This window comes from Styela clava, chromosome 15, assembly GCF_964204865.1.
Source record: "Styela clava chromosome 15, kaStyClav1.hap1.2, whole genome shotgun sequence".
Classification (NCBI taxonomy): domain Eukaryota; kingdom Metazoa; phylum Chordata; class Ascidiacea; order Stolidobranchia; family Styelidae; genus Styela; species Styela clava.
The window spans coordinates 8,400,895-8,414,319 of NC_135264.1; the positions used below are offsets into that span (position 1 = coordinate 8,400,895).

Sequence of the window (13,425 nt, forward strand, 5' to 3'; positions counted from 1 at the left end):
GTAGTCTATTCGGCTATTTGTATTTCGCAGTTGTTGGAAAACAGAGCAAAATCGAATGAAACGGCGACGAAAAGTCTACGACACTCGGTATTCCCAGCCGGTCACCCATGCAAGTACTAACCGAGCCCGACATTGCTTAACTTCCGAGATCGAACGAGATCGGGTGCATTCAACGTGGTATGGTTGTAGGCGATAAAGTAGTAGTCTATTCGGCTATTTGTATTTTGCAGTTGTTGGAAAACAGAGCAAAATCGAATGAAGAGGCGACGGAAAGCCTACGACACTCGGTATTCCCAGCCGGTCACCCATGCAAGTACTAACCGAGCCCGACATTGCTCAACTTCCGAGATCGAACGAGATCGGGTGCATTCAACGTGGTATGGTTGTAGTCGATAAAGTAGTAGCCTGTTCTGCTATTTGTATTTTGCAGTTGTTAGAAAACAGAGAAAAAACGAATGGAACGGCGACGAAAAAAACGCCTACGACACTCGGTATTCCCAGCCGGTCACCCATGCAAGTACTAACCGAGCCCGACATTGCTTAACTTCCGGGATCGAACGAGATCGGGTGCATTCAACGTGGTATGGTTGTAGGCAATAAAGTAGTGGTCTATTCGGCTATTTGTATTTCGCAGTTGTTGGAAAACAGAGCAAAATCGAATGAAACGGCGACGATAAGCCTACGACACTCGGTATTCCCAGCCGGTCACCCATGCAAGTACTAACCGAGCCCGACATTGCTTAACTTCCGAGATCGAACGAGATCGGGTGCATTCACCGTGGTATGGTTGTAGGCGATAAAGTAGTAGTCTATTCGGCTATTTGTATTTCGCAGTTGTTAGAAAACAGAGCAAAATCGAATGAAACGGCGACGAAAAGCCTACGACACTCTGTATTCCCAGCCGGTCACCCATGCAAGTACTAACCGAGCCCGACATTGCTTAATTTCCGAGATCGAACGAGATCGGGTGCATTCAACGTGGTATGGTTGTAGGCGATAAAATAGTAGTCTATTCGGCTATTTGTATTTTGCAGTTGTTGGAAAACAGAGCAAAATCGAATGAAGAGGCGACGAAAGCCTACGACACTCGGTATTCCCAGCCGGTCACCCATGCAAGTACTAACCGAGCCCGACATTGCTTAACTTCCGAGATCGAACGAGATCGGGTGCATTCAACGTGGTATGGTTGTAGGCGATAAAGTAGTAGTCTATTCGGCTATTTGTATTTCGCAGTTGTTGGAAAACAGAGCAAAATCGAATTAAACGGCGACGAAAAGCCTACGACACTCGGTATTCCCAGCCGGTCACCCATGCAAGTACTAACCGAGCCCGACATTGCTTAACTTCCGGGATCGAACGAGATCGGGTGCATTCAACGTGGTAGGGTTGTAGGCAATAAAGTAGTAGTCTATTCGGCTATTTGTATTTCGCAGTTGTTGGAAAACAGAGCAAAATCGAATGAAACGGCGACGAAAAGCCTACAACACTCGGTATTCCCAGCCGGTCACCCATGCAAGTACTAACCGAGCCCGACATTGCTTAACTTCCGAGATCGAACGAGATCGGGTGCATTCAACGTGGTATGGTTGTAGGCGATAAAGTAGTAGTCTATTCGGCTATTGGTATTTTGCAGTTGTTGGAAAACAGAGCAAAATCGAATGAAACGGCGACGAAAAGCCTACGACACTCGGTATTCCCAGCCGGTCACCCATGCAAGTACTAACCGAGCCCGACATTGCTTAACTTCCGAGATCGAACGAGATCGGGTGCATTCAACGTGGTATGGTTGTAGGCGATAAAATAGTAGTCTATTCGGCTATTTGTATTTTGCAGTTGTTGGAAAACAGAGCAAAATCGAATGAAGAGGCGACGAAAGCCTACGACACTCGGTATTCCCAGCCGGTCACCCATGCAAGTACTAACCGAGCCCGACATTGCTTAACTTCCGAGATCGAACGAGATCGGGTGCATTCAACGTGGTATGGTTGTAGGCGATAAAGTAGTAGTCTATTCGGCTATTTGTATTTCGCAGTTGTTGGAAAACAGAGCAAAATCGAATTAAACGGCGACGAAAAGCCTACGACACTCGGTATTCCCAGCCGGTCACCCATGCAAGTACTAACCGAGCCCGACATTGCTTAACTTCCGGGATCGAACGAGATCGGGTGCATTCAACGTGGTAGGGTTGTAGGCAATAAAGTAGTAGTCTATTCGGCTATTTGTATTTCGCAGTTGTTGGAAAACAGAGCAAAATCGAATGAAACGGCGACGAAAAGCCTACAACACTCGGTATTCCCAGCCGGTCACCCATGCAAGTACTAACCGAGCCCGACATTGCTTAACTTCCGAGATCGAACGAGATCGGGTGCATTCAACGTGGTATGGTTGTAGTCGATAAAGTAGTAGCCTGTTCTGCTATTTGTATTTTGCAGTTGTTAGAAAACAGAGAAAAAACGAATGGAACGGCGACGAAAAAAACGCCTACGACACTCGGTATTCCCAGCCGGTCACCCATGCAAGTACTAACCGAGCCCGACATTGCTTAACTTCCGGGATCGAACGAGATCGGGTGCATTCAACGTGGTATGGTTGTAGGCAATAAAGTAGTGGTCTATTCGGCTATTTGTATTTCGCAGTTGTTGGAAAACAGAGCAAAATCGAATGAAACGGCGACGATAAGCCTACGACACTCGGTATTCCCAGCCGGTCACCCATGCAAGTACTAACCGAGCCCGACATTGCTTAACTTCCGAGATCGAACGAGATCGGGTGCATTCACCGTGGTATGGTTGTAGGCGATAAAGTAGTAGTCTATTCGGCTATTTGTATTTCGCAGTTGTTAGAAAACAGAGCAAAATCGAATGAAACGGCGACGAAAAGCCTACGACACTCGGTATTCCCAGCCGGTCACCCATGCAAGTACTAACCGAGCCCGACATTGCTTAACTTCCGAGATCGAACGAGATCGGGTGCATTCAACGTGGTATGGTTGTAGGCGATAAAATAGTAGTCTATTCGGCTATTTGTATTTTGCAGTTGTTGGAAAACAGAGCAAAATCGAATGAAGAGGCGACGAAAGCCTACGACACTCGGTATTCCCAGCCGGTCACCCATGCAAGTACTAACCGAGCCCGACATTGCTTAACTTCCGAGATCGAACGAGATCGGGTGCATTCAACGTGGTATGGTTGTAGGCGATAAAGTAGTAGTCTATTCGGCTATTTGTATTTCGCAGTTGTTGGAAAACAGAGCAAAATCGAATTAAACGGCGACGAAAAGCCTACGACACTCGGTATTCCCAGCCGGTCACCCATGCAAGTACTAACCGAGCCCGACATTGCTTAACTTCCGGGATCGAACGAGATCGGGTGCATTCAACGTGGTAGGGTTGTAGGCAATAAAGTAGTAGTCTATTCGGCTATTTGTATTTCGCAGTTGTTGGAAAACAGAGCAAAATCGAATGAAACGGCGACGAAAAGCCTACAACACTCGGTATTCCCAGCCGGTCACCCATGCAAGTACTAACCGAGCCCGACATTGCTTAACTTCCGAGATCGAACGAGATCGGGTGCATTCAACGTGGTATGGTTGTAGGCGATAAAGTAGTAGTCTATTCGGCTATTGGTATTTTGCAGTTGTTGGAAAACAGAGCAAAATCGAATGAAACGGCGACAAAAAGCCTACGACACTCGGTATTCCCAGCCGATCACCCATGCAAGTACTAACCGAGCCCGACATTGCTTAACTTCCGAGATCGAACGAGATCGGGTGCATTCAACGTGGTATGATTGTAGGCGATAAAGTAGTAGTCTATTCGGCTATTTGTATTTCGCAGTTGTTGGAAAACAGAGCAAAATCGAATGAAACGGCGACGAAAAGCCTACGACACTCGGTATTCCCAGCCGGTCACCCATGCAAGTACTAACCGAGCCCGACATTGCTTAACTTCCGAGATCGAACGAGATCGGGTGCATTCAACGTGGTATGATTGTAGGCGATAAAGTAGTAGTCTATTCGGCTATTTGTATTTCGCAGTTGTTGGAAAACAGAGCAAAATCGAATGAAACGGCGACGAAAAGCCTACGACACTCGGTATTCCCAGCCGGTCACCCATGCAAGTACTAACCGAGCCCGACATTGCTTAACTTCCGAGATCGAACGAGATCGGGTGCATTCAACGTGGTATGGTTGTAGGCGATAAAGTAGTAGTCTATTCGGCTATTTGTATTTTGCAGTTGTTGGAAAACAGAGCAAAATCGAATGAAGAGGCGACGAAAGCCTACGACACTCGGTATTCCCAGCCGGTCACCCATGCAAGTACTAACCGAGCCCGACATTGCTTAACTTCCGAGATCGAACGAGATCGGGTGCATTCAACGTGGTATGGTTGTAGGCGATAAAGTAGTAGTCTATTCGGCTATTTGTATTTCGCAGTTGTTGGAAAACAGAGCAAAATCGAATTAAACGGCGACGAAAAGCCTACGACACTCGGTATTCCCAGCCGGTCACCCATGCAAGTACTAACCGAGCCCGACATTGCTTAACTTCCGGGATCGAACGAGATCGGGTGCATTCAACGTGGTAGGGTTGTAGGCAATAAAGTAGTAGTCTATTCGGCTATTTGTATTTCGCAGTTGTTGGAAAACAGAGCAAAATCGAATGAAACGGCGACGAAAAGCCTACAACACTCGGTATTCCCAGCCGGTCACCCATGCAAGTACTAACCGAGCCCGACATTGCTTAACTTCCGAGATCGAACGAGATCGGGTGCATTCAACGTGGTATGGTTGTAGTCGATAAAGTAGTAGCCTGTTCTGCTATTTGTATTTTGCAGTTGTTAGAAAACAGAGAAAAAACGAATGGAACGGCGACGAAAAAAACGCCTACGACACTCGGTATTCCCAGCCGGTCACCCATGCAAGTACTAACCGAGCCCGACATTGCTTAACTTCCGGGATCGAACAAGATCGGGTGCATTCAACGTGGTATGGTTGTAGGCAATAAAGTAGTGGTCTATTCGGCTATTTGTATTTCGCAGTTGTTGGAAAACAGAGCAAAATCGAATGAAACGGCGACGATAAGCCTACGACACTCGGTATTCCCAGCCGGTCACCCATGCAAGTACTAACCGAGCCCGACATTGCTTAACTTCCGAGATCGAACGAGATCGGGTGCATTCACCGTGGTATGGTTGTAGGCGATAAAGTAGTAGTCTATTCGGCTATTTGTATTTCGCAGTTGTTAGAAAACAGAGCAAAATCGAATGAAACGGCGACGAAAAGCCTACGACACTCGGTATTCCCAGCCGGTCACCCATGCAAGTACTAACCGAGCCCGACATTGCTTAACTTCCGAGATCGAACGAGATCGGGTGCATTCAACGTGGTATGGTTGTAGGCGATAAAATAGTAGTCTATTCGGCTATTTGTATTTTGCAGTTGTTGGAAAACAGAGCAAAATCGAATGAAGAGGCGACGAAAGCCTACGACACTCGGTATTCCCAGCCGGTCACCCATGCAAGTACTAACCGAGCCCGACATTGCTTAACTTCCGAGATCGAACGAGATCGGGTGCATTCAACGTGGTATGGTTGTAGGCGATAAAGTAGTAGTCTATTCGGCTATTTGTATTTCGCAGTTGTTGGAAAACAGAGCAAAATCGAATTAAACGGCGACGAAAAGCCTACGACACTCGGTATTCCCAGCCGGTCACCCATGCAAGTACTAACCGAGCCCGACATTGCTTAACTTCCGGGATCGAACGAGATCGGGTGCATTCAACGTGGTAGGGTTGTAGGCAATAAAGTAGTAGTCTATTCGGCTATTTGTATTTCGCAGTTGTTGGAAAACAGAGCAAAATCGAATGAAACGGCGACGAAAAGCCTACAACACTCGGTATTCCCAGCCGGTCACCCATGCAAGTACTAACCGAGCCCGACATTGCTTAACTTCCGAGATCGAACGAGATCGGGTGCATTCAACGTGGTATGGTTGTAGGCGATAAAGTAGTAGTCTATTCGGCTATTGGTATTTTGCAGTTGTTGGAAAACAGAGCAAAATCGAATGAAACGGCGACAAAAAGCCTACGACACTCGGTATTCCCAGCCGATCACCCATGCAAGTACTAACCGAGCCCGACATTGCTTAACTTCCGAGATCGAACGAGATCGGGTGCATTCAACGTGGTATGATTGTAGGCGATAAAGTAGTAGTCTATTCGGCTATTTGTATTTCGCAGTTGTTGGAAAACAGAGCAAAATCGAATGAAACGGCGACGAAAAGCCTACGACACTCGGTATTCCCAGCCGGTCACCCATGCAAGTACTAACCGAGCCCGACATTGCTTAACTTCCGAGATCGAACGAGATCGGGTGCATTCAACGTGGTATGGTTGTAGGCGATAAAGTGGTAGTCTATTCGGCTATTTGTATTTCGCAGTTGTTGGAAAACAGAGCAAAATCGAATGAAACGGCGACGAAAAGCCTTCGACACTCGGTATTCCCAGCCGGTCACCCATGCAAGTACTAACCAAGCCCGACATTGCTTAACTTCCGAGATCGAACGAGATCGGGTGCATTCAACGTGGTATGGTTGTAGGCGATAAAGTAGTAGTCTATTCGGCTATTTGTATTTCGCAGTTGTTGGAAAACAGAGCAAAATCGAATGAAGAGGCGACGAAAAGCCTACGACACTCGGTATTCCCAGCCGGTCACCCATGCAAGTACTAACCGAGCCCGACATTGCTTAACTTCCGAGATCGAACGAGATCGGGTGCATTCAACGTGGTATGGTTGTAGTCGATAAAGTAGTAGCCTGTTCTGCTATTTGTATTTTGCAGTTGTTAGAAAACAGAGAAAAAACGAATGGAACGGCGACGAAAAAAAAGCCTACGACACTCGGTATTCCCAGCCGGTCACCCATGCAAGTACTAACCGAGCCCGACATTGCTTAACTTCCGGGATCGAACGAGATCGGGTGCATTCAACGTGGTATGGTTGTAGGCAATAAAGTAGTGGTCTATTCGGCTATTTGTATTTCGCAGTTGTTGGAAAACAGAGCAAAATCGAATGAAACGGCGACGATAAGCCTACGACACTCGGTATTCCCAGCCGGTCACCCATGCAAGTACTAACCGAGCCCGACATTGCTTAACTTCCGAGATCGAACGAGATCGGGTGCATTCACCGTGGTATGGTTGTAGGCGATAAAGTAGTAGTCTATTCGGCTATTTGTATTTCGCAGTTGTTAGAAAACAGAGCAAAATCGAATGAAACGGCGACGAAAAGCCTACGACACTCGGTATTCCCAGCCGGTCACCCATGCAAGTACTAACCGAGCCCGACATTGCTTAACTTCCGAGATCGAACGAGATCGGGTGCATTCAACGTGGTATGGTTGTAGGCGATAAAGTAGTAGTCTATTCGGCTATTTGTATTTTGCAGTTGTTGGAAAACAGAGCAAAATCGAATGAAGAGGCGACGAAAGCCTACGACACTCGGTATTCCCAGCCGGTCACCCATGCAAGTACTAACCGAGCCCGACATTGCTTAACTTCCGAGATCGAACGAGATCGGGTGCATTCAACGTGGTATGGTTGTAGGCGATAAAGTAGTAGTCTATTCGGCTATTTGTATTTCGCAGTTGTTGGAAAACAGAGCAAAATCGAATTAAACGGCGACGAAAAGCCTACGACACTCGGTATTCCCAGCCGGTCACCCATGCAAGTACTAACCGAGCCCGACATTGCTTAACTTCCGAGATCGAACGAGATCGGGTGCATTCAACGTGGTATGGTTGTAGGCGATAAAGTAGTAGTCTATTCGGATATTTGTATTTTGCAGTTGTTGGAAAACAGAGCAAAATCGAATGAAGAGGCGACGAAAAGCCTACGACACTCGGTATTCCCAGCCGGTCACCCATGCAAGTACTAACCGAGCCCGACATTGCTTAACTTCCGGGATCAAACGAGATCGGGTGCATTCAACGTGGTAGGGTTGTAGGCAATAAAGTAGTAGTCTATTCGGCTATTTGTATTTCGCAGTTGTTGGAAAACAGAGCAAAATCGAATGAAACGGCGACGAAAAGCCTACAACACTCGGTATTCCCAGCCGGTCACCCATGCAAGTACTAACCGAGCCCGACATTGCTTAACTTCCGAGATCGAACGAGATCGGGTGCATTCAACGTGGTATGGTTGTAGGCGATAAAGTAGTAGTCTATTCGGCTATTGGTATTTTGCAGTTGTTGGAAAACAGAGCAAAATCGAATGAAACGGCGACAAAAAGCCTACGACACTCGGTATTCCCAGCCGATCACCCATGCAAGTACTAACCGAGCCCGACATTGCTTAACTTCCGAGATCGAACGAGATCGGGTGCATTCAACGTGGTATGATTGTAGGCGATAAAGTAGTAGTCTATTCGGCTATTTGTATTTCGCAGTTGTTGGAAAACAGAGCAAAATCGAATGAAACGGCGACGAAAAGCCTACGACACTCGGTATTCCCAGCCGGTCACCCATGCAAGTACTAACCGAGCCCGACATTGCTTAACTTCCGAGATCGAACGAGATCGGGTGCATTCAACGTGGTATGGTTGTAGGCGATAAAGTAGTAGTCTATTCGGCTATTTGTATTTCGCAGTTGTTGGAAAACAGAGCAAAATCGAATGAAACGGCGACGAAAAGCCTTCGACACTCGGTATTCCCAGCCGGTCACCCATGCAAGTACTAACCGAGCCCGACATTGCTTAACTTCCGAGATCGAACGAGATCGGGTGCATTCAACGTGGTATGGTTGTAGGCGATAAAGTAGTAGTCTATTCGGCTATTTGTATTTTGCAGTTGTTGGAAAACAGAGCAAAATCGAATGAAGAGGCGACGAAAAGCCTACGACACTCGGTATTCCCAGCCGGTCACCCATGCAAGTACTAACCGAGCCCGACATTGCTTAACTTCCGAGATCGAACGAGATCGGGTGCATTCAACGTGGTATGGTTGTAGTCGATAAAGTAGTAGCCTGTTCTGCTATTTGTATTTTGCAGTTGTTAGAAAACAGAGAAAAAACGAATGGAACGGCGACGAAAAAAAATCCTACGACACTCGGTATTCTCAGCCGGTCACCCATGCAAGTACTAACCGAGCCCGACATTGCTTAACTTCCGGGATCGAACGAGATCGGGTGCATTCAACGTGGTATGGTTGTAGGCAATAAAGTAGTGGTCTATTCGGCTATTTGTATTTCGCAGTTGTTGGAAAACAGAGCAAAATCGAATGAAACGGCGACGATAAGCCTACGACACTCGGTATTCCCAGCCGGTCTCCCATGCAAGTACTAACCGAGCCCGACATTGCTTAACTTTCGAGATCGAACGAGATCGGGTGCATTCACCGTGGTATGGTTGTAGGCGATAAAGTGGTAGTCTATTCGGCTATTTGTATTTCGCAGTTGTTAGAAAACAGAGCAAAATCGAATGAAACGGCGACGAAAAGCCTACGACACTCGGTATTCCCAGCCGGTCACCCATGCAAGTACTAACCGAGCCCGACATTGCTTAACTTCCGAGATCGAACGAGATCGGGTGCATTCAACGTGGTATGGTTGTAGGCGATAAAGTAGTAGTCTATTCGGCTATTTGTATTTTGCAGTTGTTGGAAAACAGAGCAAAATCGAATGAAGAGGCGACGAAAAGCCTACGACACTCGGTATTCCCAGCCGGTCACCCATGCAAGTACTAACCGAGCCCGACATTGCTGTTAACTTCCGAGATCGAACGAGATCGGGTGCATTCAACGTGGTATGGTTGTAGGCGATAAAGTAGTAGTCTATTCGGCTATTGGTATTTTGCAGTTGTTGGAAAACAGAGCAAAATCGAATGAAACGGCGACAAAAAGCGTACGACACTCGGTATTCCCAGCCGATCACCCATGCAAGTACTAACCGAGCCCGACATTGCTGTTAACTTCCGAGATCGAACGAGATCGGGTGCATTCAACGTGGTATGGTTGTAGGCGATAAAGTAGTAGTCTATTCGGCTATTGGTATTTTGCAGTTGTTGGAAAACAGAGCAAAATCGAATGAAACGGCGACAAAAAGCCTACGACACTCGGTATTCCCAGCCGATCACCCATGCAAGTACTAACCGAGCCCGACATTGCTTAACTTCCGAGATCGAACGAGATCGGGTGCATTCAACGTGGTATGATTGTAGGCGATAAAGTAGTAGTCTATTCGGCTATTTGTATTTCGCAGTTGTTGGAAAACAGAGCAAAATCGAATGAAACGGCGACGAAAAGCCTACGACACTCGGTATTCCCAGCCGGTCACCCATGCAAGTACTAACCGAGCCCGACATTGCTTAACTTCCGAGATCGAACGAGATCGGGTGCATTCAACGTGGTATGGTTGTAGACGATAAAGTAGTAGTCTATTCGGCTATTTGTATTTCGCAGTTGTTGGAAAACAGAGCAAAATCGAATGAAACGGCGACGAAAAGCCTACGACACTCGGTATTCCCAGCCGGTCACCCATGCAAGTACTAACCGAGCCCGACATTGCTTAACTTCCGAGATCGAACGAGATCGGGTGCATTCAACGTGGTATGGTTGTAGGCGATAAAGTAGTAGTCTATTCGGCTATTTGTATTTTGCAGTTGTTGGAAAACAGAGCAAAATCGAATGAAGAGGCGACGAAAAGCCTACGACACTCGGTATTCCCAGCCGGTCACCCATGCAAGTACTAACCGAGCCCGACATTGCTTAACTTCCGAGATCGAACGAGATCGGGTGCATTCAACGTGGTATGGTTGTAGTCGATAAAGTAGTAGCCTGTTCTGCTATTTGTATTTTGCAGTTGTTAGAAAACAGAGAAAAAACGAATGGAACGGCGACGAAAAAAAAGCCTACGACACTCGGTATTCCCAGCCGGTCACCCATGCAAGTACTAACCGAGCCCGACATTGCTTAACTTCCGGGATCGAACGAGATCGGGTGCATTCAACGTGGTATGGTTGTAGGCAATAAAGTAGTGGTCTATTCGGCTATTTGTATTTCGCAGTTGTTGGAAAACAGAGCAAAATCGAATGAAACGGCGACGATAAGCCTACGACACTCGGTATTCCCAGCCGGTCACCCATGCAAGTACTAACCGAGCCCGACATTGCTTAACTTCCGAGATCGAACGAGATCGGGTGCATTCACCGTGGTATGGTTGTAGGCGATAAAGTAGTAGTCTATTCGGCTATTTGTATTTCGCAGTTGTTAGAAAACAGAGCAAAATCGAATGAAACGGCGACGAAAAGCCTACGACACTCGGTATTCCCAGCCGGTCACCCATGCAAGTACTAACCGAGCCCGACATTGCTTAACTTCCGAGATCGAACGAGATCGGGTGCATTCAACGTGGTATGGTTGTAGGCGATAAAATAGTAGTCTATTCGGCTATTTGTATTTTGCAGTTGTTGGAAAACAGAGCAAAATCGAATGAAGAGGCGACGAAAAGCCTACGACACTCGGTATTCCCAGCCGGTCACCCATGCAAGTACTGACCGAGCCCGACATTGCTTAACTTCCGAGATCGAACGAGATCGGGTGCATTCAACGTGGTATGGTTGTAGTCGATAAAGTAGTAGCCTGTTCTGCTATTTGTATTTTGCAGTTGTTAGAAAACAGAGAAAAAACGAAGGGAACGTCGACGAAAAAAGAGCCTACGACACTCGGTATTCCCAGCCGGTCACCCATGCAAGTACTAACCGAGCCCGACATTTCTTAACTTCCGAGATCGAACGAGATCGGGTGCATTCAACGTGGTATGGTTGTAAGCGATAAAGTAGTAGTCTATTCGGCTATTTGTATTTCGCAGTTGTTGGAAAACAGAGCAAAATCGAATGAAACGGCGACGAAAAGCCTACGACTCTCGGTATTCCCAGCCGGTCACCCATGCAAGTACTAACCGAGCCCGACATTGCTTAACTTCCGAGATCGAACGAGATCGGGTGCATTCAACGTGGTATGGTTGTAGGCGATAAAGTAGTAGTCTATTCGGCTATTTGTATTTCGCAGTTGTTGGAAAACAGAGCAAAAACGAATGGAACGGCGACGAAAAAAAAGCCTACGACACTCGGTATTCCCAGCCGGTCACCCATGCAAGTACTAACCGAGCCCGACATTGCTTAACTTACGAGATCGGGTGCATTCAACGTGGTATGGTTGTAGGCGATAAAGCAGTAGTCTATTCGGCTATTTGTATTTCGCAGTTGTTGGAAAACAGAGCAAAATCGAATGAAACGGCGACGAAAAGCCTACGACACTCGGTATTCCCAGCCGGTCACCCATGCAAGTACAAACCGAGCCCGACATTGCTTAACTTCCGAGATCGAACGAGATCGGGTGCATTCAACGTGGTATGGTTGTAGGCGATAAAGTAGGAGTCTATTCGGCTATTTGTATTTCGCAGTTGTTGGAAAACAGAGGAAAATCGAATGAAACGGCGACGAAAAGCCTACGACACTCGGTATTCCCAGCCGGTCACCCAAGCAAGTACTAACCGAGCCCGACATTGCTTAACTTCCGAGATCGAACGATAACGGGTGCATTCAACGTGGTATGGTTGTAGGCGATAAAGTAGTAGTCTATTCGGTTATTTGTATTTCGCAGTTGTTGGAAAACAGAGCAAAATCGAATGAAACGGCGACGAAAAGCCTACGACACTCGGTATTCCCAGCCGGTCACCCATGCAAGTACTAACCGAGCCCGACATTGCCTAACTTCCGAGATCGAACGAGATCGGGTGCATTCACCGTGGTATGGTTGTAGGCGATAAAGTAGTAGTCTATTCGGCTATTTGTATTTCGCAGTTGTTGGAAAACAGAGCAAAATCGAATGAAGCGGCGACGAAAAGCCTACGACACTCGGTATTCCCAGCCGGTCACCCATGCAAGTACTAACCGAGCCCGACATTGCTTAACTTCCGAGATCGAACGAGATCGGGTGCATTCAACGTGGTATGGTTGTAGTCGATAAAGTAGTAGTCTGTTCTGCTATTTGTATTTTGCAGTTGTTAGAAAACAGAGCAAAAACGAATGGAACTGCGACGAAAGAAAAGCCTACGACACTCGGTATTCCCAGCCGGTCACCCATGCAAGTACTAACCGAGCCCGACATTGCTTAACTTCCGAGATCGAACGAGATCGGGTGCATTCAACGTGGTATGGTTGTAGTCGATAAAGTAGTAGTCTGTTCTGCTATTTGTATTTTGCAGTTGTTAGAAAACAGAGAAAAAACGAATGGAACGGCGACGAAAAAAAAGCCTACGACACTCGGTATTCCCAGCCGGTCACCCATGCAAGTACTAACCGAGCCCGACGTTGCTTAACTTCCGAGATCGAATGAGATCGGGTGCATTCAACGTGGTATGGTTGTAGGCAATAAA

The 13,425-nt window shown here is 47.0% G+C and overlaps 60 non-coding genes and 7 pseudogenes across 60 annotated transcripts; all 67 read right to left on the reverse strand.

The window, feature by feature from the left end:
* Positions 1-72: 72 nt before the first annotated feature.
* Positions 73-191, reverse strand: LOC144415406 (5S ribosomal RNA). Its single transcript, XR_013471298.1, has one exon. It is a non-coding gene; the product is annotated as a 5S ribosomal RNA (ribosomal RNA).
* An 81-nt stretch (positions 192-272) lies between these two features.
* Positions 273-391, reverse strand: LOC144417266 (5S ribosomal RNA). Its single transcript, XR_013473159.1, has one exon. It is a non-coding gene; the product is annotated as a 5S ribosomal RNA (ribosomal RNA).
* Positions 392-476: 85 nt separating this feature from the next.
* On the reverse strand, positions 477-595 carry LOC144416909 (5S ribosomal RNA). Its single transcript, XR_013472802.1, has one exon. It is a non-coding gene; the product is annotated as a 5S ribosomal RNA (ribosomal RNA).
* An 81-nt stretch (positions 596-676) lies between these two features.
* Positions 677-795, reverse strand: LOC144415692 (5S ribosomal RNA). The gene has a single exon (XR_013471585.1). It is a non-coding gene; the product is annotated as a 5S ribosomal RNA (ribosomal RNA).
* An 81-nt stretch (positions 796-876) lies between these two features.
* On the reverse strand, positions 877-995 carry LOC144417697 (5S ribosomal RNA; annotated as a pseudogene).
* An 80-nt stretch (positions 996-1,075) lies between these two features.
* LOC144414363 (5S ribosomal RNA) lies at positions 1,076-1,194 on the reverse strand. The gene has a single exon (XR_013470252.1). It is a non-coding gene; the product is annotated as a 5S ribosomal RNA (ribosomal RNA).
* Positions 1,195-1,275: 81 nt separating this feature from the next.
* LOC144417394 (5S ribosomal RNA) lies at positions 1,276-1,394 on the reverse strand. The gene has a single exon (XR_013473287.1). It is a non-coding gene; the product is annotated as a 5S ribosomal RNA (ribosomal RNA).
* An 81-nt stretch (positions 1,395-1,475) lies between these two features.
* LOC144415353 (5S ribosomal RNA) lies at positions 1,476-1,594 on the reverse strand. The gene has a single exon (XR_013471245.1). It is a non-coding gene; the product is annotated as a 5S ribosomal RNA (ribosomal RNA).
* Positions 1,595-1,675: 81 nt separating this feature from the next.
* Positions 1,676-1,794, reverse strand: LOC144414364 (5S ribosomal RNA). Its single transcript, XR_013470253.1, has one exon. It is a non-coding gene; the product is annotated as a 5S ribosomal RNA (ribosomal RNA).
* Positions 1,795-1,874: 80 nt separating this feature from the next.
* LOC144414366 (5S ribosomal RNA) lies at positions 1,875-1,993 on the reverse strand. The gene has a single exon (XR_013470255.1). It is a non-coding gene; the product is annotated as a 5S ribosomal RNA (ribosomal RNA).
* Positions 1,994-2,074: 81 nt separating this feature from the next.
* On the reverse strand, positions 2,075-2,193 carry LOC144417395 (5S ribosomal RNA). Its single transcript, XR_013473288.1, has one exon. It is a non-coding gene; the product is annotated as a 5S ribosomal RNA (ribosomal RNA).
* Positions 2,194-2,274: 81 nt separating this feature from the next.
* On the reverse strand, positions 2,275-2,393 carry LOC144415114 (5S ribosomal RNA). Its single transcript, XR_013471006.1, has one exon. It is a non-coding gene; the product is annotated as a 5S ribosomal RNA (ribosomal RNA).
* An 85-nt stretch (positions 2,394-2,478) lies between these two features.
* Positions 2,479-2,597, reverse strand: LOC144416910 (5S ribosomal RNA). Its single transcript, XR_013472803.1, has one exon. It is a non-coding gene; the product is annotated as a 5S ribosomal RNA (ribosomal RNA).
* An 81-nt stretch (positions 2,598-2,678) lies between these two features.
* On the reverse strand, positions 2,679-2,797 carry LOC144415693 (5S ribosomal RNA). Its single transcript, XR_013471586.1, has one exon. It is a non-coding gene; the product is annotated as a 5S ribosomal RNA (ribosomal RNA).
* Positions 2,798-2,878: 81 nt separating this feature from the next.
* LOC144414367 (5S ribosomal RNA) lies at positions 2,879-2,997 on the reverse strand. Its single transcript, XR_013470256.1, has one exon. It is a non-coding gene; the product is annotated as a 5S ribosomal RNA (ribosomal RNA).
* An 80-nt stretch (positions 2,998-3,077) lies between these two features.
* LOC144414368 (5S ribosomal RNA) lies at positions 3,078-3,196 on the reverse strand. The gene has a single exon (XR_013470257.1). It is a non-coding gene; the product is annotated as a 5S ribosomal RNA (ribosomal RNA).
* An 81-nt stretch (positions 3,197-3,277) lies between these two features.
* LOC144417396 (5S ribosomal RNA) lies at positions 3,278-3,396 on the reverse strand. Its single transcript, XR_013473289.1, has one exon. It is a non-coding gene; the product is annotated as a 5S ribosomal RNA (ribosomal RNA).
* Positions 3,397-3,477: 81 nt separating this feature from the next.
* LOC144415464 (5S ribosomal RNA) lies at positions 3,478-3,596 on the reverse strand. Its single transcript, XR_013471356.1, has one exon. It is a non-coding gene; the product is annotated as a 5S ribosomal RNA (ribosomal RNA).
* Positions 3,597-3,677: 81 nt separating this feature from the next.
* Positions 3,678-3,796, reverse strand: LOC144415901 (5S ribosomal RNA). Its single transcript, XR_013471795.1, has one exon. It is a non-coding gene; the product is annotated as a 5S ribosomal RNA (ribosomal RNA).
* An 81-nt stretch (positions 3,797-3,877) lies between these two features.
* Positions 3,878-3,996, reverse strand: LOC144414567 (5S ribosomal RNA). Its single transcript, XR_013470457.1, has one exon. It is a non-coding gene; the product is annotated as a 5S ribosomal RNA (ribosomal RNA).
* Positions 3,997-4,077: 81 nt separating this feature from the next.
* LOC144414369 (5S ribosomal RNA) lies at positions 4,078-4,196 on the reverse strand. Its single transcript, XR_013470258.1, has one exon. It is a non-coding gene; the product is annotated as a 5S ribosomal RNA (ribosomal RNA).
* Positions 4,197-4,276: 80 nt separating this feature from the next.
* Positions 4,277-4,395, reverse strand: LOC144414370 (5S ribosomal RNA). Its single transcript, XR_013470259.1, has one exon. It is a non-coding gene; the product is annotated as a 5S ribosomal RNA (ribosomal RNA).
* An 81-nt stretch (positions 4,396-4,476) lies between these two features.
* Positions 4,477-4,595, reverse strand: LOC144417397 (5S ribosomal RNA). The gene has a single exon (XR_013473290.1). It is a non-coding gene; the product is annotated as a 5S ribosomal RNA (ribosomal RNA).
* An 81-nt stretch (positions 4,596-4,676) lies between these two features.
* Positions 4,677-4,795, reverse strand: LOC144415125 (5S ribosomal RNA). Its single transcript, XR_013471017.1, has one exon. It is a non-coding gene; the product is annotated as a 5S ribosomal RNA (ribosomal RNA).
* An 85-nt stretch (positions 4,796-4,880) lies between these two features.
* Positions 4,881-4,999, reverse strand: LOC144417778 (5S ribosomal RNA; annotated as a pseudogene).
* Positions 5,000-5,080: 81 nt separating this feature from the next.
* Positions 5,081-5,199, reverse strand: LOC144415694 (5S ribosomal RNA). Its single transcript, XR_013471587.1, has one exon. It is a non-coding gene; the product is annotated as a 5S ribosomal RNA (ribosomal RNA).
* Positions 5,200-5,280: 81 nt separating this feature from the next.
* Positions 5,281-5,399, reverse strand: LOC144414371 (5S ribosomal RNA). Its single transcript, XR_013470260.1, has one exon. It is a non-coding gene; the product is annotated as a 5S ribosomal RNA (ribosomal RNA).
* An 80-nt stretch (positions 5,400-5,479) lies between these two features.
* LOC144414372 (5S ribosomal RNA) lies at positions 5,480-5,598 on the reverse strand. The gene has a single exon (XR_013470261.1). It is a non-coding gene; the product is annotated as a 5S ribosomal RNA (ribosomal RNA).
* Positions 5,599-5,679: 81 nt separating this feature from the next.
* On the reverse strand, positions 5,680-5,798 carry LOC144417398 (5S ribosomal RNA). Its single transcript, XR_013473291.1, has one exon. It is a non-coding gene; the product is annotated as a 5S ribosomal RNA (ribosomal RNA).
* An 81-nt stretch (positions 5,799-5,879) lies between these two features.
* LOC144415576 (5S ribosomal RNA) lies at positions 5,880-5,998 on the reverse strand. The gene has a single exon (XR_013471468.1). It is a non-coding gene; the product is annotated as a 5S ribosomal RNA (ribosomal RNA).
* Positions 5,999-6,079: 81 nt separating this feature from the next.
* LOC144415902 (5S ribosomal RNA) lies at positions 6,080-6,198 on the reverse strand. Its single transcript, XR_013471796.1, has one exon. It is a non-coding gene; the product is annotated as a 5S ribosomal RNA (ribosomal RNA).
* Positions 6,199-6,279: 81 nt separating this feature from the next.
* Positions 6,280-6,398, reverse strand: LOC144414373 (5S ribosomal RNA). Its single transcript, XR_013470262.1, has one exon. It is a non-coding gene; the product is annotated as a 5S ribosomal RNA (ribosomal RNA).
* Positions 6,399-6,479: 81 nt separating this feature from the next.
* On the reverse strand, positions 6,480-6,598 carry LOC144415753 (5S ribosomal RNA). Its single transcript, XR_013471646.1, has one exon. It is a non-coding gene; the product is annotated as a 5S ribosomal RNA (ribosomal RNA).
* An 81-nt stretch (positions 6,599-6,679) lies between these two features.
* On the reverse strand, positions 6,680-6,798 carry LOC144415348 (5S ribosomal RNA). The gene has a single exon (XR_013471240.1). It is a non-coding gene; the product is annotated as a 5S ribosomal RNA (ribosomal RNA).
* An 85-nt stretch (positions 6,799-6,883) lies between these two features.
* Positions 6,884-7,002, reverse strand: LOC144416356 (5S ribosomal RNA). Its single transcript, XR_013472249.1, has one exon. It is a non-coding gene; the product is annotated as a 5S ribosomal RNA (ribosomal RNA).
* Positions 7,003-7,083: 81 nt separating this feature from the next.
* On the reverse strand, positions 7,084-7,202 carry LOC144415695 (5S ribosomal RNA). The gene has a single exon (XR_013471588.1). It is a non-coding gene; the product is annotated as a 5S ribosomal RNA (ribosomal RNA).
* Positions 7,203-7,283: 81 nt separating this feature from the next.
* LOC144414374 (5S ribosomal RNA) lies at positions 7,284-7,402 on the reverse strand. Its single transcript, XR_013470263.1, has one exon. It is a non-coding gene; the product is annotated as a 5S ribosomal RNA (ribosomal RNA).
* An 80-nt stretch (positions 7,403-7,482) lies between these two features.
* Positions 7,483-7,601, reverse strand: LOC144414375 (5S ribosomal RNA). Its single transcript, XR_013470264.1, has one exon. It is a non-coding gene; the product is annotated as a 5S ribosomal RNA (ribosomal RNA).
* An 81-nt stretch (positions 7,602-7,682) lies between these two features.
* Positions 7,683-7,801, reverse strand: LOC144414377 (5S ribosomal RNA). Its single transcript, XR_013470266.1, has one exon. It is a non-coding gene; the product is annotated as a 5S ribosomal RNA (ribosomal RNA).
* An 81-nt stretch (positions 7,802-7,882) lies between these two features.
* LOC144417550 (5S ribosomal RNA) lies at positions 7,883-8,001 on the reverse strand (annotated as a pseudogene).
* An 81-nt stretch (positions 8,002-8,082) lies between these two features.
* On the reverse strand, positions 8,083-8,201 carry LOC144415690 (5S ribosomal RNA). The gene has a single exon (XR_013471583.1). It is a non-coding gene; the product is annotated as a 5S ribosomal RNA (ribosomal RNA).
* An 81-nt stretch (positions 8,202-8,282) lies between these two features.
* On the reverse strand, positions 8,283-8,401 carry LOC144415903 (5S ribosomal RNA). The gene has a single exon (XR_013471797.1). It is a non-coding gene; the product is annotated as a 5S ribosomal RNA (ribosomal RNA).
* An 81-nt stretch (positions 8,402-8,482) lies between these two features.
* LOC144414378 (5S ribosomal RNA) lies at positions 8,483-8,601 on the reverse strand. Its single transcript, XR_013470267.1, has one exon. It is a non-coding gene; the product is annotated as a 5S ribosomal RNA (ribosomal RNA).
* An 81-nt stretch (positions 8,602-8,682) lies between these two features.
* On the reverse strand, positions 8,683-8,801 carry LOC144416050 (5S ribosomal RNA). Its single transcript, XR_013471944.1, has one exon. It is a non-coding gene; the product is annotated as a 5S ribosomal RNA (ribosomal RNA).
* Positions 8,802-8,882: 81 nt separating this feature from the next.
* On the reverse strand, positions 8,883-9,001 carry LOC144415349 (5S ribosomal RNA). The gene has a single exon (XR_013471241.1). It is a non-coding gene; the product is annotated as a 5S ribosomal RNA (ribosomal RNA).
* An 85-nt stretch (positions 9,002-9,086) lies between these two features.
* LOC144417601 (5S ribosomal RNA) lies at positions 9,087-9,205 on the reverse strand (annotated as a pseudogene).
* Positions 9,206-9,286: 81 nt separating this feature from the next.
* Positions 9,287-9,405, reverse strand: LOC144417139 (5S ribosomal RNA). The gene has a single exon (XR_013473032.1). It is a non-coding gene; the product is annotated as a 5S ribosomal RNA (ribosomal RNA).
* Positions 9,406-9,486: 81 nt separating this feature from the next.
* LOC144414379 (5S ribosomal RNA) lies at positions 9,487-9,605 on the reverse strand. The gene has a single exon (XR_013470268.1). It is a non-coding gene; the product is annotated as a 5S ribosomal RNA (ribosomal RNA).
* An 81-nt stretch (positions 9,606-9,686) lies between these two features.
* On the reverse strand, positions 9,687-9,807 carry LOC144417413 (5S ribosomal RNA). Its single transcript, XR_013473306.1, has one exon. It is a non-coding gene; the product is annotated as a 5S ribosomal RNA (ribosomal RNA).
* An 81-nt stretch (positions 9,808-9,888) lies between these two features.
* On the reverse strand, positions 9,889-10,009 carry LOC144412143 (5S ribosomal RNA; annotated as a pseudogene).
* Positions 10,010-10,090: 81 nt separating this feature from the next.
* On the reverse strand, positions 10,091-10,209 carry LOC144415904 (5S ribosomal RNA). The gene has a single exon (XR_013471798.1). It is a non-coding gene; the product is annotated as a 5S ribosomal RNA (ribosomal RNA).
* An 81-nt stretch (positions 10,210-10,290) lies between these two features.
* LOC144414651 (5S ribosomal RNA) lies at positions 10,291-10,409 on the reverse strand. The gene has a single exon (XR_013470541.1). It is a non-coding gene; the product is annotated as a 5S ribosomal RNA (ribosomal RNA).
* An 81-nt stretch (positions 10,410-10,490) lies between these two features.
* Positions 10,491-10,609, reverse strand: LOC144414380 (5S ribosomal RNA). The gene has a single exon (XR_013470269.1). It is a non-coding gene; the product is annotated as a 5S ribosomal RNA (ribosomal RNA).
* An 81-nt stretch (positions 10,610-10,690) lies between these two features.
* Positions 10,691-10,809, reverse strand: LOC144415350 (5S ribosomal RNA). The gene has a single exon (XR_013471242.1). It is a non-coding gene; the product is annotated as a 5S ribosomal RNA (ribosomal RNA).
* Positions 10,810-10,894: 85 nt separating this feature from the next.
* LOC144416357 (5S ribosomal RNA) lies at positions 10,895-11,013 on the reverse strand. Its single transcript, XR_013472250.1, has one exon. It is a non-coding gene; the product is annotated as a 5S ribosomal RNA (ribosomal RNA).
* An 81-nt stretch (positions 11,014-11,094) lies between these two features.
* On the reverse strand, positions 11,095-11,213 carry LOC144415697 (5S ribosomal RNA). Its single transcript, XR_013471590.1, has one exon. It is a non-coding gene; the product is annotated as a 5S ribosomal RNA (ribosomal RNA).
* Positions 11,214-11,294: 81 nt separating this feature from the next.
* On the reverse strand, positions 11,295-11,413 carry LOC144414381 (5S ribosomal RNA). Its single transcript, XR_013470270.1, has one exon. It is a non-coding gene; the product is annotated as a 5S ribosomal RNA (ribosomal RNA).
* Positions 11,414-11,494: 81 nt separating this feature from the next.
* LOC144416218 (5S ribosomal RNA) lies at positions 11,495-11,613 on the reverse strand. The gene has a single exon (XR_013472112.1). It is a non-coding gene; the product is annotated as a 5S ribosomal RNA (ribosomal RNA).
* Positions 11,614-11,698: 85 nt separating this feature from the next.
* Positions 11,699-11,817, reverse strand: LOC144416736 (5S ribosomal RNA). The gene has a single exon (XR_013472629.1). It is a non-coding gene; the product is annotated as a 5S ribosomal RNA (ribosomal RNA).
* Positions 11,818-11,898: 81 nt separating this feature from the next.
* On the reverse strand, positions 11,899-12,017 carry LOC144415184 (5S ribosomal RNA). The gene has a single exon (XR_013471076.1). It is a non-coding gene; the product is annotated as a 5S ribosomal RNA (ribosomal RNA).
* An 85-nt stretch (positions 12,018-12,102) lies between these two features.
* On the reverse strand, positions 12,103-12,211 carry LOC144412762 (5S ribosomal RNA; annotated as a pseudogene).
* An 81-nt stretch (positions 12,212-12,292) lies between these two features.
* Positions 12,293-12,411, reverse strand: LOC144414950 (5S ribosomal RNA). The gene has a single exon (XR_013470842.1). It is a non-coding gene; the product is annotated as a 5S ribosomal RNA (ribosomal RNA).
* An 81-nt stretch (positions 12,412-12,492) lies between these two features.
* On the reverse strand, positions 12,493-12,611 carry LOC144418200 (5S ribosomal RNA; annotated as a pseudogene).
* Positions 12,612-12,692: 81 nt separating this feature from the next.
* Positions 12,693-12,811, reverse strand: LOC144417409 (5S ribosomal RNA). The gene has a single exon (XR_013473302.1). It is a non-coding gene; the product is annotated as a 5S ribosomal RNA (ribosomal RNA).
* Positions 12,812-12,892: 81 nt separating this feature from the next.
* LOC144415351 (5S ribosomal RNA) lies at positions 12,893-13,011 on the reverse strand. Its single transcript, XR_013471243.1, has one exon. It is a non-coding gene; the product is annotated as a 5S ribosomal RNA (ribosomal RNA).
* Positions 13,012-13,096: 85 nt separating this feature from the next.
* LOC144415352 (5S ribosomal RNA) lies at positions 13,097-13,215 on the reverse strand. Its single transcript, XR_013471244.1, has one exon. It is a non-coding gene; the product is annotated as a 5S ribosomal RNA (ribosomal RNA).
* An 85-nt stretch (positions 13,216-13,300) lies between these two features.
* On the reverse strand, positions 13,301-13,419 carry LOC144415801 (5S ribosomal RNA). Its single transcript, XR_013471695.1, has one exon. It is a non-coding gene; the product is annotated as a 5S ribosomal RNA (ribosomal RNA).
* Positions 13,420-13,425: the final 6 nt, after the last annotated feature.